Source organism: Pocillopora damicornis, chromosome 1, assembly GCF_964200805.1.
Source record: "Pocillopora damicornis chromosome 1, jaPocDami1.2, whole genome shotgun sequence".
Taxonomy (NCBI): domain Eukaryota; kingdom Metazoa; phylum Cnidaria; class Anthozoa; order Scleractinia; family Pocilloporidae; genus Pocillopora; species Pocillopora damicornis.
The window spans coordinates 7,903,399-7,922,989 of NC_142670.1; the positions used below are offsets into that span (position 1 = coordinate 7,903,399).

The window sequence follows — 19,591 nt, forward strand, 5'->3', positions numbered from 1 at the left end:
TAATTTCTATACGCCGTTATGGAACTGAAGTTCCAGTCAGTATGTTTTGAATGTTCAAACGGAATCCGCAAATACGAATTTTCATTAAGCGTATAAGTCATTTTTTGTTTGTTTGTTAGTTTTTCTGCTTTCGTCTCATATTGCTCGTGGCAGTAAAAGATTAATGGCTCATAACTTTTTACTTGATTAAGACGTTAACCTGTATAGTTTTTCTCGCCTGTAAGAAAGCTATTTTAGGAATTTTTATAGATAAATTATCGTTATCAGTATTATTATTATCATAATTATCAGTATGATTGTTTTTTGTTTTTTTTAATTCGTAGACGAAAACTGAATAATCTATCCTCCAAGTGAAATATTTTGATTTCCTGGTCTAGTCGATCTCTAACCTGTGCACATGCATTTGTGTCCGAAATTGGTTGGCTCTCTCGCTTGAATAATTTTCTTATCTATTTGTAATGATTTTTATTTTTATTTTCTAACCACAAATGCTTAGCACCTTACCTAAACAAAAATATTTCATGTCATTACAGGAAGCCATAGCGGTTTTGGAAATATTCATCACAGGTATTAAAAAAATCACAAAAGCTCGTAACCGCGCCCCTATAACAGATGAGATTGAGACAAGAAGAAGATCCACTTTTAAAGTGGCTATCGCCTTTGAAGAATTTGCTCTTAAATACAGCAAGCTCCACCTGACTGGAACAAGGTCTTCACAAGTGATCGACAACCAGACAATGGGTGAGTTTAAACAGCGTATAATCTATAGGCCTTGATGATGTAGTAAATATAGATATAGGTTACTGAATGCAAAGCTTTATTGCTGGATCAATCGATCCATTCAGTCCTTCCATTGACTATTTATGTTCATCAATCATTATGGAATTGGATGATAATATCCAGCGATCTGAACCCTTCAAAATGCTGACGTCTTGTCATCAATTAATTTACAATATTTAAAGGATTGCGCTGTTGAGAGGTAAAGTAAATAAAAGCGTTTATACAACTATGATATACAGACTGTATTTTCAGTCTACCAAGTGTCGTGAAATTATTAATACCATCACCTGTTGTTTTCTTCGTTAGTGCTGGGTATTCATAAAGCCTACCACCAAAATGCAAGTGACTTCTACTTTGAGGATGAAGAATCGCAAGGAAACATAAATGTTTCGTCTGCAAATTTTGCGAAATCCGGTTGGTATCGACTTCAGTGTTTACTCCTCAATGGATAAGTACAATTCCCTGTATTTCCCTTACAAATTTAAGTGGTACTGAAGTACAGCTGCGCATATACATAGTTCTGAGTTTGTTTGTTTGTTTACACAGTACATTTGATTCAGTTATCTGAAGTTTCGTGAAAGACCATGTTCTGGCTTGATTTTCTTTTCTTCCTCAATTTCTTTTTTTAAGTTTCACTGGTTGTTGGGATTGTGTATAAGGATCTCCACGAACTACTGGACACAAATCAAACCATCAGAAATGAAGCAGGCGAAGCCACAAGGTGAATTTTAACTTCTCTAAACTTTTAAACAAATTGTTTCTTCCGCGCAAAACAAAGAAATGCATTGCATTCAACCAACAAAATTTCTTAAATTTTTCAAAGCAGTATTTCGTGGTCCTTGTTTGAATCAATGACTATTTTCGGTGTCAAGGAAATCAGCTTAAAGTAACACAGTAAGAGCTCCTTGGTTACCATGGTTACCGTATCGTCAAAAATTGTCTAAAAATTATATGATTCAAAATATACAAAATTATGATTTTCTTGTTTTTTTTTTGACAGGTATTTGAACTCCAGGATAATGGCCGTGGCTATGGATCCAAAACAAAACAAACTGGAAGCGAAAGTCATGTTAAAGTTCAGAAACCTGAAGGTAAGAACGCGATTAAAATTGGCATCAATTGCGCTACATTGTGTTTATTTATTCCAAGGAAATAATACACATTTTCAGGTTGATGAAAGAGAAAAGACATGTGTATTTTGGAGGGGCTTTAGCAAAAGGTAACAAGCTGAAATATATTTCTACCTTGTTCTAGAAGTTATGCAAGCTAATCTTACGTAATCTTTGTTAACTGCTATGAATTCTTTGTTTGTGAAGGAAACACCAATCAGCTCTTGGAGCAGAAAAAACCAAAAACATTTTAACAACATACGAGTGGAAAAGCCCCGAGTTGATTATTATGCCGGCATGACTTTCCCTTAAATTATCAATTATCCGTCACAGTCAATCTGATACTTCCTGTTTTGAAGCCATTTCTATCTGCATTTTATTCGTTTTCATTTGCGGTTGTCGCCTTTTTTCGCTTCTGCCATCGTCTTACATAGTGTTGCTGACAAAATCGTTTTGTTTACCGTAAAAGTAAAAGTTCGCCTTTTGTTTTTTTTCCGTTTTTCCGTTTTTCAATTTTCTTCACATAAGGTAAGATTCAGTTATGTTTTACTAGCCTGGATCGTCAATATACCTTTTCATCACATTGTAACAGTTAGAATATCAAAGCCGACTTCATGAGTAGGACGTATCAATTACTGAATAAAATGGAAAGTGGTCAACTTGGTCTCGAGGCTACGATTATAATGAGGAAGATAGCAAGTTGACCTTTTGGTAACCAAAAGTCTTCTTCAAATTTTTTTTTATAATATTGTTGTTATTGTTTTGATTTTGTTGAGTTATTTTTTTTAACTTTGTCGTTATTTTCCAGCTCAGAAGGATTTTCAGGGAGAGGATGCCATGTGGTTGCATCGCAAAGCAACACAGAAGAAACAGTGTGCAGCTGCAATCATTTGACTCATTTTGCTGTCTTACTTGACTACAACGGCAGCTCAGGGGTAATGGACTAATGTTTACCTTACCTTCACTGGTGGTAATACAATTCCATTCAGGTGATTGACACATTTCTAATTATTTTCATGCGATTTATGAAGCAGCTCACTGAGGAAGACGAAACTGTTCTGGAGATTATCACCTACGTGGGATTAAGCCTGTCAATCATAGGAATAATTTTGACAGTTATTCTATATTCCTTCCTTACGTAAGTGCTACAGCCAGAAATTTTGAAACTTTATATTATTTTAAAGATGTCAGACGTAAGTAAGACCTCTTCGCGAAAAGACAGACACTCAGTCAATGCATATTGAAACAACTACCTGTTGGAACATAAAGTTACTTTCCTTTTTTTTGTTCGGTTTTGTTTTTGTTTTAGTCTGCTTATTTTTATATGTTTGTTTCTCTAGAGATGTTCACCAGCCTCTGTCACAAATACGATTGAGTCTTTCTGTTGCCCTCGGAGCTGGACAATTTATTTTTCTGGTTGGGATAAACGCCACAAAAAACAAGGTAAGCGACTTCTTCATCCATTGATGAATATTTGTTCAACGAGACTCAAGACGAGCATTAAGAAGTACACCAGATCTCTTTGAAAAGATGCATGAAAAGTAGTCAACTTTTTTTCCTCTCTGTCAGGCCTCTTGTATTACAGCTGCAGCTTTCATACAATATTTCCTGATGGCTTCGTTCTGTTGGATGCTGGTGGAGGGATTTTACCTCTACCTCTTTGTGGTGAAAGTTTACAACATCACCGAAAAGATGCACATGTATCACGTCATGTCATGGGGTATTTTCATTTTACTTGTTTTGAATTGTTTGACTTCATGATCACCTGAATCGACTTGCATTGAAATCCTACTTATGTTTAGGTTTACCCATCGTCATGGTCGGTATTTCATTGTGCATCGCTGCTGGAAAAGATGGAATAGAAAGCTTCACTAGTGATAAATAGTAAGAGAATCCTTCGACATTAGTTCTTTTTTCTCCTTCTCCACATTTCCTGTCTCCCACAAAAATGTATTTTTTTTTAAGTACAACTCTTTTTGCACAATCTTGTGTTTTTAGTTCGTTTTCATTTCGTAGATTTTTGTGTCCCTGTGTTTTTATCCAGGTTTTGTATCTCTGTCTCAGTCTCTCGTTCTCTCTCCCTCCCTCTCTCTCTTCTCTTTCTCTGGGTTAGAGGATTATTTGCAGCAAAAATATGTTTATATTTTCTTCTCTCCGTTTCTCGTTTAAAGTTGCTGGCTGTCCTACACAAACAACCTCATCTGGATATTCGCCGCATTTATGGCTTTTGTTGAAGTGGTGAGTCTACAATTAGTCAATCCCTTGCATTTTCCTTTTTCATGCCAAGACTGAACACCGGTTGAGATTGTCTCTCTCGTTACCATGCTTATTACAAAACGAAAAGCATATTTCTGTTTTCGACTACCAGGCTCAAAGCTCACAACCTTTCCAACTCCGTTTACGCCCACTATGTATTCAGCATTACTCGTCTTAGCAACAAGCACTCTGCCAACATTTGACATTCCTTTTTTGTTTCAGCTAAACATTTTGATACTCGTCCGAGTCATAAAAGAGATGACCACGCTAGTGCAACCTATGGGGGAAGACAATCATATTAAGCAGATACGGTTAGATTTAAAATTTGCTGTTAGCGAAATATTTTAATCAGTGGAGGGAAAAAAATTGAAGAAACGTTAACCAATTGCTGTAGCATCTAGATGTGAGGTATTTACCTCAGTTCCATACTAGTTAGCATTAAACACAGAGTCATCAGTGTCTTAGGGTTAGGGCTACTGTTAAGTGTTTTTACCCTCTCTAAACAACGCCTATTAAACAATGAAAAATTAAAAGAAACAATCGTCAAAATAATTCAAATGTTTTTTTTAATGTTGTCGTTTTTCCGGTAGACTTGGCTTTAAAACATGCGCGGTGATGATTCCACTGATGGGTATAACGTGGCTATTCGGTCTTTTGTCGCCATGGCACAAAGCTTTCGCCTACATTTTCACCATCTTTAACTCGACTCAGGTGAGTATTCGGTCTTTTGTCATCATCACAAAAAGCTTTCGCCTACATTTTCACCATCGTCAATTCTACTCAGGTGAGATTTTAATGAAACTGTCGGAGATCTTATTATCTGTTTGCAAACTTGAATGTCCAAACTACATTCTTACATTAGTCTGATGATATTTCCCGTTCAAAGGGAACCTAGTCGACAAGAGAGGATTTATTTCTTGGTTTTTGAGATCTGCAACTTCTCTTAATTTACTGTTTTACCCTCTTTTTACGACGATTTCAAGATAGAGATTAAATGATGTTTGCACTACATCAAACTTTTTAAACGATACCTTACCATCTCTAAAAAAGGCTGATCATAAAATAATTTTCTGTCCTAGGGATTCCTGATTTTTTTTCTTCCATTGTGTGCGAAACAGCCAGGTAAGAAAGATATCAAACTGAGGAGGTAGATCAAGTGAATTGTGAAGACTTTAGAATCGCTAAGCTTTGGATGGTTAAGAACTGATATTTGGCCAATTGTTCATCTACAGATTAGAGAGCGATTGAAAAGGAGGATGAACGCAATTTTTCCATCTACCGAAATTGGAAACTCTACAAGGAAGAGCTCACGAGTTAACGCAAGTGATGCCGGGAAAATACGGGCAGTCGAAATGCAGTCTTTCGATGCATGAAAGCACTGCGCCTCGGTGAGGCTCGTCAATCCTCTTTTAGTGATTGGCAATCCCTTAATTAGCATGATCTTCCCTTAGTAGTTCCTTAGTAGAGACTGGTTAGTATCGTAGTATCAGTAAGGAAGGGGGCATTGGGATTTTTAGTTTTACGGTGTTGGTCATTTTTTTTAGATCGGTTCTTCGATTATGTGCCAAAAAACTTCGGTTTTACAGTTTTGGTGTTTATTGTGGTTGGCGTATTTCCGAATTTTGGCACTTGGTTTTCGGTTTTCATCAAAAGTACTAATAGGTTTTTAGATTTGGTATCCGAAGTGGTTTTCGGTTTTTCCCATTTGGGTTCCAGTTCCTCTTCGATCTGAGGGCAGATTTTAACCCCAAGGATCTCACATAGCTGTGAAACCTCTTTATGCTCCATCTGTCAACTGTATCGGATCGATTAGGGTTTTGAAACCTAGGATGTGAAAAATTGGTTTTGGATGGTTTTGGATGCGATTTTCGGCTTTTAGCGAATTTTTGTTGCGGTTTTAAATGTTTTTTTTTTTCGGTTCTGCGGTTCAATAGACCACGATGCCCCCCCCTCTCCCCCTCTCAGTAAGGTAGGGCCATTCTGGTTATTAACGTAATGACATAAATACATGAATAAACCGTTTTTATAATGCTATTAGGTGTTGGCTTTACTTGTAATTAAGAAGGGCCCCAGTCGGCATCCTGGAAAATCATGGGTCTATCTGTTTCGATAGGAAATAGGCTCTTTGCAAAGGTATCTTAGATAAATTGGAGGCAGCACTACCAGCAACAAAAGAACATGCATGGACCCTCGTTTTAACGGGACGAATACAATGATATAAATCTCACTCGGTTTGTCAGCCTTCATAAGATATTTCTGCCTAGTGTTAATACTTGTAGAAGTGCTTTACATACCAAGCCGCTGAAGTTAGTCGACCACAATGTCCGTACTTTTATTGTTAAGTTTTAGGTTCGGCTAAATTAAAAAACTGTGTAAAAGCTTGATTGCCTGTAAATTGTGTTAAAAATACATATCAACTATTTTACCGTCTTTTTCTTTAATCTGTTTTCGTGTTCTATATAATAAGTCAGATACGTAATCAAATTGAATGTGACATTGAATAGCAATAATGGATAAATAAACAAATGTATAATAAATACATATTCACCTATCTAGTCATCATTGTTACTTTTTAAAGCTACATAGTTTTTTTTCTTTATCTTTTTTTTCCTATCCATGTCAGGAAAATGACCAAATATGCTCAAATTTCCCGGAATCAATATGTAAGATCAAGTGTATTGCTTGAAATGTTGGAATGGAAACTAGTTAGAGAAAAAGTCAGCATCGATAGATGTAATATGAATGCACATACACAATTAAGAACTCTTACAGCGATTTTTCGCATTTGCCACTTCTTGCTTATCACCGGAACAAGTTTGAGGAAACATAAATTATCAGGAGTATAGCAGATTACATCACGTCTATTTCGTTTATCCCTAGAGGGGAGTAGGTTTGGACACCTTATTTTAAATGCAAAAGCAAGGGAGGGGAAGTAAGTTGCGCTGATATGTATTTCAGGTTCTTGGAAATTCAATTCATATAAGATCATGTATTCCTGTTATACGTATCCTTTCCTGTAGGTTCGAATATTTTTCGAAAAAAAATCCCTTATTAGGCAAAAATAATATTTCAGGGTCTGATGTCATGATAAGAGTATTGCATCGGTCGTTTGCCCACACTTTTATCTAAACACGGTTAAACGAAAGACACTTGTCTTATGTAACTCAATCATCTTTATTTTTTCTGCGATTTTTTTCCTGCCTCCAACTTGCTGGGATTCCAATTGATGTGTATATTTCCATAGATATACATTTGCACACGATATTTCCGCTTATCACGACAAGTTTGTCTCATTTAGGAATATTCTTTGTTTTGCGGGAACGCGCTCGAGTCGATTTTCAAAGACGGGAGGCCAAATGCTCATCTTGGTGACATGCGAACGATAGCGCGTGTTAAAAGAGAATGGAAATTTGTCACGACTCCCTTCTTAAGTCTGCTTTTCCTAATCATCTCCCTAATTCCATACTTTGCATCAATTCTTGTTGAGGCGAACTGTTCTGGTTGTCGCGGAAAGAAATGGCTTATTGTGCTGAGAGAATCTTCAGTGGTATTCTTATTTTTAAATTCAACTGTAAACCCGTTATTGACAACATTTCGGATCAACGAGTTGAAACATTCCTTAAGAATTGTCATCCGCGTGCAAAGACAGGAAGATGTAAGTAGTTTTGGAAGTTCTGTCCAACAGAAAACAATGAGGAATACAGCTTCCGTTTAACTGGCTTAACTCTACTCTGATCTAAAGAGTCTATCAACAAGCCAAATAAAGGATTCCTCTCAAGTTGCAGAAATAAAATCCTAGTCAACATTGTGAATAACAACCACAACAAGTTCCGTTTGTATGATCGAATAACCCAACAACAATGCTATTAACAGGAAGTTCCTAAGCAAGCTATACCACACACCAGGCTCAAAGCTAATAGAGTCCTTTACTCGCCAGCAGTGACCTTAAGTAAACCACGACGGCGACGGCAGTGAAAACTAGGCAAACCAAAAGCTTTTAAGGGGCAAAACATAAGCTTTTAAGGAGCAAAGCAATAGCTGTGCGCGTGTATTTTATGGTCTTTTATATTCCCTGACCGGTCTTCGCAAACCAGCAAGGTGGAATTATCACAGTTTTTGCGGTCTGAGAACGGAACCTGCGGGCGAAATATTATATATTTTTTTTTATTCAACGCTGCTTACAAATGCTTTGTTGTGGCTGTTTTAGGATTGTCGACAAATGGCGCCATTGTAGCGACGTCAAACTCATTATTCCATCTGAGAAATTCACTAGAAAATTATGAATTTTTTCGTCTTTAGAGAACTAAGTTAACTCTTTTGCGTTGTCGTCCAGTCTGTTTAAGGCCCTTTACGCCAATTCTCCACCTCGACTGTTCTATGCACAACTTTATTTGGTGAGCTAGCCAAGGTATTATTAGGCTCAAAACGTATATGACAGCAGCATATCATATAAACTGCCATAATCATTCAGTCCAAGGTAATTTCAATACTAAAGAAGCAAAAACTCTTTAAAATGATGAAAACGCGGTTTCTTCGTACTTCTACGGAAAATCGAACGTAACGAAAGATAATGATAATGGTGAAACAGAGAATTAACTCTGAAGTGTAAATTAAAGTGCTATTTAAACCCATGAATAACCCACAGGGCGTTAGCCCTAATAAAGGGAAACAGGGAACCACACCAGGCAAAGAAAAAATCTTTTTGACCTCGGTGGGAATCGAACCCACGACCTCCGGATTTGATCTACCGTTACTCTGCCGACTGAGCTACAAGGTCGCACAGAGAAAGTCGGGGACGATTTAGGATGGTGAATCGCGGCGAAGAGAAAGTAAGGGTACATATGAATGTTGTGCCGCGTAGCACTGGGAACACAAATGGTGAAACAGAGAATTAACTCTGAAGTGTAAATTAAAGTGCTATTTAAACCCATGAATAACCCACAGGGCGTTAGCCCTAATAAAGGGAAACAGGGAACCACACGAGGCAAAGAAAAAATCTTTTTGACCTCGGTGGGAATCGAACCCACGACCACAAATAGCACTTTAATTTACACTTCAGAGTTAATTCTCTGTTTCACCATTTGTGTTCCCAGTGCTACGCGGCACAACATTCATATGTACCCTTACTTTCTCTTCGCCGCGATTCACCATCCTAAATCGTCCCCGACTTTCTCACCATTTGTGTTCCCAGTGCTACGCGGCACAACATTCATATGTACCCTTACTTTCTCTTCGCCGCGATTCACCATCCTAAATCGTCCCCGACTTTCTCTGTGCGACCTCGTAGCTCAGTCGGCAGAGTAACGGTAGATCAAATCCGGAGGTCGTGGGTTCGATTCCCACCGAGGTCAAAAAGATTTTTTCTTTGCCTGGTGTGGTTCCCTGTTTCCCTTTATTAGGGCTAACGCCCTGTGGGTTATTCATGGGTTTAAATAGCACTTTAATTTACACTTCAGAGTTAATTCTCTGTTTCACCATTTGTGTTCCCAGTGCTACGCGGCACAACATTCGAAAGATAATGATACTTCTCTGACAATCCAATTGCAAACTACTTTAGAATTCTTTACAAATAATTCCCCAGACGAAGTAGAGGAGGAAAATTGTTGAATATAATTACTTTCTGTCAGTCTTTCACCTTAAGACCCGCACTATTTATCAAAATAAAATTTACCCGATCCCCTTATAAGGCTCTGTTGTAGTCAAGTATTCCCCCTCTGTTGGAGACGACTGATTCACCTTCCGACGCCTGACTTCGCTGTCTAATGTTCCACCATTTCAGGTACGGGGATCTCGCTGGCATTATTATAATAATGTGACATTGATCCTGGTTATTGAAATGCAGTGTTTTGAAGGCATCTTGTGTACTTGAAGATGAGAGCATGGCGCAGATGGGAAATATTTCAATCTTTGCCATTCGTCTAAGAGTGGCTCAAAATATATTTAATTTCTATCTTAGCACCTGCTTTAATTGGAGACTAATCAGCTCAACATACGTTTACCTTATCATTTGCGATAAGCAGTCAAATATAATAAAAGTTGGAATGAACGTTTTGTTCAACCTGCCTAATAAAAACGTTGGTCGATGCAATATTTTGCACCGAGTTTTAATAAAAATACAAGGAGTATACTACCAAGAGCTCAACATCGCAACATTTAAAGCGTTCATTAATTTTTTTTTTGTGAAACTTGCTTGTGGATTAGTGAATTGTTTACCAAATAAATAAACCAAAAGGCCGCATATTCGTGGACTTAAAAGTCATGACATAGATTCAGCGTCTTTTCTGAACCCTAGAGAAAGAAAATTAAAAGCAGGTGTAATATCACAAATACTTAGTAGTCACACGGAGTCGCAATTCTCTGATGTTTGCCCCTCCTGATGAGGGCTCAGCACTTGTCTGGCAAATCAATTCCCATTAAGCGAACAAGTAATATCACACGAGTGAGAGCGCAGCATCGACCAATGTATTTGCGCTACCCAAAAGCTGTGAAGTTCTTGGCCTTAGTTCCCGCCCAAGGTTTGATATCATTAAATGTTCTGCTGTTCAACCTGCAGGTGGCAGATAGCAGTTGCAGAATCTTCTGGTGAAGAAGCAACTGCGGATAAATCTGCGCAAGTAATTAAGTTAGTTTTAAGTGCCTTTCCTCGTTCCATATCACAACCTAAACAAAAGTGACAACAGCAACGTTGAGAACAAAAGCAAAAGAAAGAGGCCGATTACAATCAGCCATCTTGGCCAAACAAGCTTCAATTGCTTGATAAAATATTCATTACGTGGGCAATATGTTTTTCAGGTAATCATACCTACACTGGAATAATAATTATTTATGTACGAGATATGTGCATCTTATCCACTCGGTTAGCCAGCCGTGTTTTTACTGAAATTTTTCTTTTTTAAAGCTTTTTAGAAAGGTTACTAGGTAGGTGTCATAGTACATTTAATAACCTCTTCATATTTTTTTTTTATTTTTAGGTAAAAAGTGAGTATCTTATTATATCATTCCCGAGGACAGTCATACTGACTTCCATTAAAACAGTACAATCCTTATGGAGAGAAAAACCGCAGGAAACCATAAATGAAACAACAGAAATATTTCCTGGATTATCAATCAATCCGTTTTATATTTTCTCAAGTGTTCTTGGTAGATGAATCTGAGGTCATATTTTCAATTTTTTTACCTGATTCTTCTCTAACTTAAGTAGGAGACAGCATGACGTGATACAACAGCTGGAAATTATTGTCTCGTGATTCTCAGAGGAAGAATTAAAAAGAAATAACTATTAGGCTAAGAGAGAATAAAACGATATGTAAAGGGAAGTAAAGCACTTTTTCAAAGATTACAGGAGAAAACAGATAATTTAGTATTATCAACTGAGATGATACCGTAAAGGGTTTCAAAGCTGCAGTTTTGAGCGTTAGTCCTTCGTCATCCCTGCTTAATTACTGACTTACAAAAATGCTTTCCACGGATAAACTTACACCACCATGCTATCCGGAAATCCTAACGGACATAAAGTTATGTATAAAGTATTTAGGCATATTGCTGGTCTCACTCTACCCACTCCCCTCCCCTCTTATGCCTGTCCCGTCAAAGTTTCCATGAGATAGACACTGGAAGAGACGATAAGAATAATGGAGGAGGTGTAGTTTGGGGTATTTCAAGATATTATTTTCATTTCTATATAATTCAAAATTTTTTGACAGTCTGTGAAACAGCTTTTAACAGCATTGACAAGGATCACAGGAACACAATACCATATGAACATTGTTTTAGACTAATTGTAATCGATGCCAAAAGGAAAAAAAATCTCTTCAGATCTATTGACATTGATAGAAATAAACGCACTTGTGCGGCGAGTTAGCAGTATCCTTGTTTATTTTAAAACCTAAAATACTGTCACCAGCCAATTCTCTAGACAGCTGATGCTCAGCTGCAGTGAAAGGGTCTTAATCAGAAAAGGCGTGTTTGCCAATAATTTAGATCCGATGAGCAGTGAGATAAGTAGTTAGAACAATCATCAAAACGTTGACTGGTAAAAGGTCAAAAACTTATTTTCTTTGTAACGATGGTGCGTTGTTTTGAAGTCAGAACTAATGAATCAGTTATTGTAACCCCTCCATCCCCTAATCTAATCTTACTAATCCCTGTTCCCATAACATAAACTGATCAGAGGTTTCCTATTTCCCCTGGTTTATTCCCCATACATGTATTACAGGATCAGTCCCGCCGGTGAAGTTATTGCCATACGATATGAATGTTACCAATTACAACGAGCAGCTTCATTTCCTTAATGGATAGATGGTAATTTCTTCCATCCGTGCAGTTGAACACATGGGGTACTCGATAAAGCTTCCGGTGGGAAAAATACTGATTGACATAAAACTTCTAACTTTAAACATGATTCTTGAACTAGTTTTATTAAAAACGTAGTTATCAACTTATGATAACTTGCGCCATAAGAAAATGTAAACTAATATACCTATTTTAATAATAACTTATTGTAGTAAATGTCCTGTTTTGCTGAAATGAAAAATTGCTCTGCACCTGGTAGAAAAAGCCTTTAGCTTTATTGGTCCTTCAATAAAGAAAAAAAAAACCAGTGGTGACCTATGTCAGTGAGAAGCGATCAAGTATTATCATGTGTCATATCACCTACTTCAAAAGAGTTTTAATACGTTGCACAATTTGTCGCGTTGGCGTTCTTATAAAGTCAAGAACTATATATAACATTCGCATACTGACATCTGCTGAGGGCAATTTCTGTATATCATAAGTTTGAAGAATTGGGCGATGAAAGGGCTTTAATGCGGTAAAATGGTCACAGCCCTGTTTTTACACTCTGTGCTGTGTAAGTACAACTGAAGTTCTTCTACATGTTGTAGTTATTCTATAGAACTGTTAAGTAAATAGTGACTGGTTAGACACAAATATTTCGGTATTGGAACATCCTGTGACCCCAAGCGAAATCCAACCGGAAAGAAAATGATATTATCGGTGGCCTCTATTGGTCTCTCTCATTCAAACTGACCCCTGGTAACGTGTCGGTTCTTAAGTTTTATAATACTCGAAAATAATAGAGGTAATGAAAATATACAAATAGATTGAAAAAGCAAGAGATATGTTTTAACTTGTTTACAAATGTAGTTTTAAGTTTTGTTAAGTCGCAAAATGATTTGGAAACAGTTAACCACTGTAAAACACTTTTTGTGGTTTTTTTAGTACAAAACCTTTCAAAAATATTATGAAGGGTTTCAGGGACAAAATAGCATAGTTGCTTACCTTCTGAAGTTGATGTGACAAGATGTCAACGGAGAAATACACAAAGACCACGTAAGATCTCTTTCACAAAAAAAAAACCTATTAAGTTTGTCGACTAAAACTTTTTCAGACGTTTCGCTTGAACAATCTTGCACAAAAAGAAACGGGTGTTGCATTCGTGCTCAGTTTATAAACACGCTACATTGAAAACAAAAATTGTGGTAAACAGAAGTTTGGACAAAGATGTTTTGAAATGATGCCATCAGCGACAGTTCAGCTTTTGACGGGTCTATCTTTTATTTCCCTTTTAATTAACTCCCTTCTTCCACGACATTTTTATCGGCTTCAGTTGTAGAATTTTATTCTCTAAACCGACGCCAAAACCCTGCAGACTGTTGATTAATGAATTCCACCCCAGTTAGGAAAAGAGAAAATAAAACATAGCAGAGTATTCATGCTTTTCATCGATCCCATGACAAATATGGCATCAGTCATCGATGTCAATAGTTTTGTTTTTCAAAGACCTCGCCGCGCATAGTTTTAAAATTATACATCTACATCATGAAGAACAGATTCATTCAGTTTCACAGTTCCTCGCCGTTTCATTCATTGTCGCAAAATATACCTTTTTATCAATCCACTATTACGCCACTTAAGCCATATTTGGGCAAGGGAATATGCAAAATGTCCCACAGTATTGCATTGTACAACAGCGCAAAAATACGGACGGAAAGCGGAAAAACAAAAAGGTTGTACAAAACCAACCGAAATTGTTGTTGCTGTCGTTTTTTTTTTTTGTTCGTTTTTCAAGCTACAAGTCTCTGAGCACACCAGACTTTTTTCTGATTGTCATAAAGAACACTTTAATGGTTTCTCAACGGCACTCTCTTGACTTGAAATAATACCACGCTACTTGCAAAACTTCCTCATCGAATAAGGTGTATTTATCTACAGTTATCTATTCTGAGAAGGGACAATATTGAACTTTTTGAATTTAAATTAAATGTCTAATCCATACGTTTGAGCTCTTGATAATGACAATGACTGAATTATCCTCAAATGTCAGCGGCAGTTGGGGAAATTAAGGGAAAAACAAGGCTAGGAGACCCTTGTATTTTCTTTGTTCCAAGCATGTGAAGTCGTTGCTCAAAGCAATCAGCGCCCATCACGGTTAATTCGAGGCACAGTTACAAACCGAGTCTTTGTCATTTTTCAAGCCGGATAATTTTTTGGCATTTTCCAGCGCAGTTTCATATCATTTTTATATTAGTTTTGATCTTCAATTAGACAAAATTAAAGGAAAGAGGAAAGGAAAGCTTCAAGCTTTTAAAAGACCAACGGATGGTCATAAAATTACTGTAAAAATTTCCTCGGGTATTTGCGTTGTTCTATCTTGAGACGAACTCAAAGTCCGGCAAAATTTACTTGATAGCGACTATGAAATATAGATGGTGCGCCTGCTTGTCGCCACCGTTAACTGTATCTACTGAAGCTCAGTAGATTGTGTCATATCGGTCATTGTTAAAACTGTCTTTGATTTGATGCTACTTTTCGACATAGGAAAAGTATGTCGGACAAAAATATTCACCAAAAAATATATATTACTTTGCCAGCTTCATTAACGACAGGGGATTACGTTTAGATGATAAAACAAAGGATTATATTAACAGAAATACCGTGGGTCCAGTACATTCGTTGCATGAGGCCACACAATTCGGGTAATATTCACGGTGAAAATTTGCATCTTTGAGCGGTCGAACGAAAAAAATTATTTCTCGAAAACTAAAATAAATTTTTACAAAAACACTACACCACAATTATTAGAACATATTGGGCTACAAAATATGAAAGTAGGAGGGAAAGCAAATTTGGGTGACTTGCCGCTGTTTGTTTGATGCATGCTGACATTAGCTCTTACGCTAATTTTAATAGATGCCAAAAGGAACAAAGTTCTCAGATCTATTGGCATTAACACAAATAAACGCGCTTGTATGGTGAGTTAGCAGTAATCCTTGGTTATCTTGGAAGCTAAGATACCGTCACCAGCCATTTCACTAAACAGTTGATGCTTAGCAGCAGTGAGAAGGTTTTATTCTGGTAATGCGTGTTTGTCAAAATTTTTAACTGATAATGAGTGAAATTGTAATTAGGAAATTTCAATACTTCGGTTAGGATAATCATCAAAACGTTGATTGTTAAAGGTCAAAATTCATTTTCTTTGTGACGATGCTGTATTATTTTGATGTCAGAATTAACGACGGAATCGGTTATTATTAATCGCTTGGGAAAGGGGGAGAATAAGGTAAATTTTATCCTAATTCTTCCCCCCCCCCCTCCTTACACCCTCCAGACCGGTCTCTAACATTGACCTACAAAGATCACTTTTTGTCTCTTTGAAAGGAAATGTTTCACACATTTGCTTCCATTGCGCACCTTTCTTTGAGCGCTCGAGCTTCTCTCCATATTATTTGCTATTATATTCTTCCAATTACTATATAGACAAATATCGATGTTATTGTGATTTGTGCTTCTTGCATTTCAAAGAGATGCTGGATTCCCCTGCGTGTCGTTATAATACATGTAGCATTGTGGTAAATATCACTCCGACTGATTCCGGTTCCCATGACATTAATTGACCATAGGACTCCTACTTCTCCTCGTTTATTCCACGCACATGTATTACAGGATCAGTCCCACCGGTGAAGTTAGCATGTAAACGTTACCAGTTACAACGATCAGCTTCATTTCTTTGATGGATAGATGATAATTTCTTCCATCTGTGCAGCTGAACAGATGAGATACTCGATAAAACTTTCGGAGGGCAAAATACTGATCTACAAAAGCAAGCTAACTTAAAACATGATTCATGCACCAGTTTTCTTAAAAACGTATTTCATTAGTTTATTATTTCTGGGTTATGGGAAAATGTAAACTAATACAGCTATTTTGATATAGTAAATTTCTTATTTTGATGAGGCGCACCATTACTGCGCACCTGGCAGAAAAAGCCTTTAGTCTCATTGGTCCTTTAATGAAGGAAAAAAATAGTGGTGGCTTCTTTCAGTGAGAAGCGATCGAGTATTATCATATGTCATATTACCTCCTTCAAAAGAGTTTTGATACGGTACACAATCTATCGCATTGGCGTTGTTTTCAAGCGAAGAACTATAAAACATAAGCATACTGGCATTTGCTGAGGGCAACTCCTGTGTATCGTAAGATTGTAGAATTGGGCGATGAGTGGGCTTCAATCCAGAAGTTCTAATACATCGTGTGGTTATTCTATAAAAATGTGAAGTAAATATTGATTGGTTAGACATAAACATCTCGTTATTGGAACACCCTGTAACCCCAAGCGAAATCCAACCGGAAATAGGATGATATTTTCGGTGGCTTCTATGGGCTATCTCATTCAAACACACTGAACTCTGGTAACGTGTGTTCTCAAGTTTTATAATACTTGAAAATAACAAAGGTGATGAAAATAAACAAATAGATTTAAAAAGGAAGAGATATGTTTTAACTCTTTTTACAAATGTAGTTTTTAGTTTTGGTCAGACGGAAAATGATTTGGAAACAGTTGACCACGATAAAAGTTTTTTTTTTTTTATTGAAATGGTAGTTGTAATTCACGATTCTTGTCCTTAATTGACGTTTAGTGCAAAACCTTTCAGAAATATTATGAAGGGTTTCAGGAACATAATAGCATAGTTGCCTACCTTCAATTCTGAAGTTGGTGTGACAAGATGTCACTCGAAAAATTCACAAAAAAACCATGTAAGATCTCTTTCGCGAGAAACGAATTAAGTTCGTCGACTAAAACTTATTCGGACGTTTTCCTTGAACAATCTTGCACCAAAAGAAATGGAAGTTGCATTTGAGCTTATCATATAAACACGCTACATAGAAAACAATAACTGTGGTAAGCTGAAGGCAAGTTTGGACAAAGGTTTTTTTAAAATGAATGCGACAGTTCAGCTTTTGACGGGTCTACCTTTTATTTCCCTTTAAATTAATTCCCTGCTTCTTCGACTTTTTTATCGGCTTCAATTGTAGAACGTTATTCTCTGAACGGACGCCAAAACCCTGCAGACAGTTAATTAATAAATTCCACCCAAGCTAGAAAAAGAGAAAATAAAACATAGTACTGTATTCATGTTTTTCATCGATTCGTGACATATCTGGCATTAAACATCGGTGTCAAAAGTTTTTTTTTTTTCAAAGAATTCGGTACGCATAGTTTCAAAATTATAAATCTAGATACAGAACAGATTGATTCAGTTTAAGAATTCCTCGCCGTTTAATTCATTGTTCCAAAACATACCTTTTTATCACTCCACTTCTACGCCTCTTAAGCCGTATTTGGGACTAGGAATGTGCACAATTTCCCGCAGTATTGCATTATACAACACCGCACAAATACGTACGGAAAGCGGAAAAACAAAAAAGGTTGCACCCAACAAACCGAAATTAATGCTGTTGTCGGTTTCAGTTTTTTGTCTGTTTTTCAAACAACAAGTCTGTAAACACACCAGACTTTTTTTCTGATGGTCATAAAGAACACTTATTTGGTTTCTCATCGGCACTCTCTTGACTTGGAATAATACCGCGCTACTTGCAAAACTTCATGAGGAGCTTTGGCCCCGAATAAAATTCGCAGCATGCATTTTACAGAGGCGCTATATTTGTGTCATCAGGGTAGAGAATTACATCAACGCTTACGGCCCGTAGGTGTCTATGCGGATACTGAAACCTGTTTATTATAAGTTAAAGGTTCACCTAATAAATAATAATTCATCTATGCTGGAATTTCATTTACAAAAACACAATAAATCTTGCATTGGAATCACTTGGCGCGATCTTATCATGGAGGCCGAAGTCTTCGATCGATTGGCTGAGCTTTCTATAGTTACGGGATCCAATCTCGACCCCAAAAAGTACTTGTATGTACTAACGAAAAGTTAATGCGAAATCAGGCCGAAAGCTTTTGCAAAGAACGAATTGTTTCGTCGGTTCCGCGATGACTACAATACATTTTGTCCCACCAGCAGGTCTCAAGCGCGCCAACAAAGGCTGTTCGTTCAACGCCAGGTAACCAGACAACCTGTATGTTATATCCTCAATTGGTCTCTGTGCCGGACTAATTAGACAGGGAGAATTCCAGCAGATGGATTCGCGAGGTCTCAACATATAATCTTGTTTTTGATGCGGTAAATCAAATCGCTCTCGACCGTACACTTTAGGCGGAAAATGCCTCTAATCGAAAAATCATGGGAAATTGCAATGATGTCTGTCAAGAATAGCCGAGCTTGACAAAGGCACCAAGGAACTAGTAAAGGATAATAATTATATAATTAGCATACGTATTGAATCGAAAGATAAATTTGAATACTCCGTGTTGACGTGTCAGATGATATTTGAAACCTTAGGCTATGCATTTTACTTGGCACGATAATGACGCTCTTGCACCATGCTGTAAAATTGATTAAGATCAGTTTGATCATTGTTTTTTACAACATTGCTTCAAGTGTTTTTTTTTTTCTTTTTTGCTTTGGTACAGTCTTAAGCGGGTGCAAAAGACCAAAAGAACTAATTCTTGTGGAAAGACACGATGTCAATATCGTGAACGACAGTAGATTTTCCCGACTTACTAAGCCATAAACAGCTGGTTCCGACTCAAAACAACACAAACTGCAAACCCTATCCTTTTAACAAGATCCTCGTCACTTTAACTACAAATTGTTCTTATCCTCTTATGGGGAGGTATTGGTGTGAGTTTTAGCGTATACAAATTGGGAAGATAGTCTCGCTTCCTTGAGCGCGTCCTAACAGGAATCAGACCAAGTATATCATGATGAAAAATTGTCAAAAATGCTCCACAACTTTAGTGTTAATGACTTTGTCGAGTGAATACAAACGTTATTCACCCAAGGTTTTTTTTTTCTTTCAATCAGAAACGTAGGCATGTTTAAAGCGCATCTATCAAGTGCTCTAACCAGTAATCACTATATGAATATGTTCAATACGATCGGTTGCGTTAACACAGTGCATGCCCTATCTTATTCCTATGGAGCTACAATGCAAACAATAAAAGCAACGGAAGGGAGGGGAATTGCACAGTCGATTTGCTTATCGGGATCTTGAAAATAAAGCTTGCGCAGGATCACTTAGTTCTGTTAAAGGTTCCC

At 37.1% G+C, this 19,591-nt stretch overlaps 1 long non-coding RNA gene and 1 pseudogene across 1 annotated transcript; both read left to right on the top strand.

Moving 5' to 3' along the window:
* Positions 1-1,947: 1,947 nt before the first annotated feature.
* On the top strand, positions 1,948-3,332 carry LOC149051747 (uncharacterized). Its single transcript, XR_016181095.1, has 3 exons — positions 1,948-1,999; positions 2,698-2,878; positions 3,230-3,332. It is a non-coding gene; the product is annotated as an uncharacterized LOC149051747 (long non-coding RNA).
* Positions 3,333-6,236: 2,904 nt separating this feature from the next.
* LOC149051748 (uncharacterized) lies at positions 6,237-7,860 on the top strand (annotated as a pseudogene).
* Positions 7,861-19,591: the final 11,731 nt, after the last annotated feature.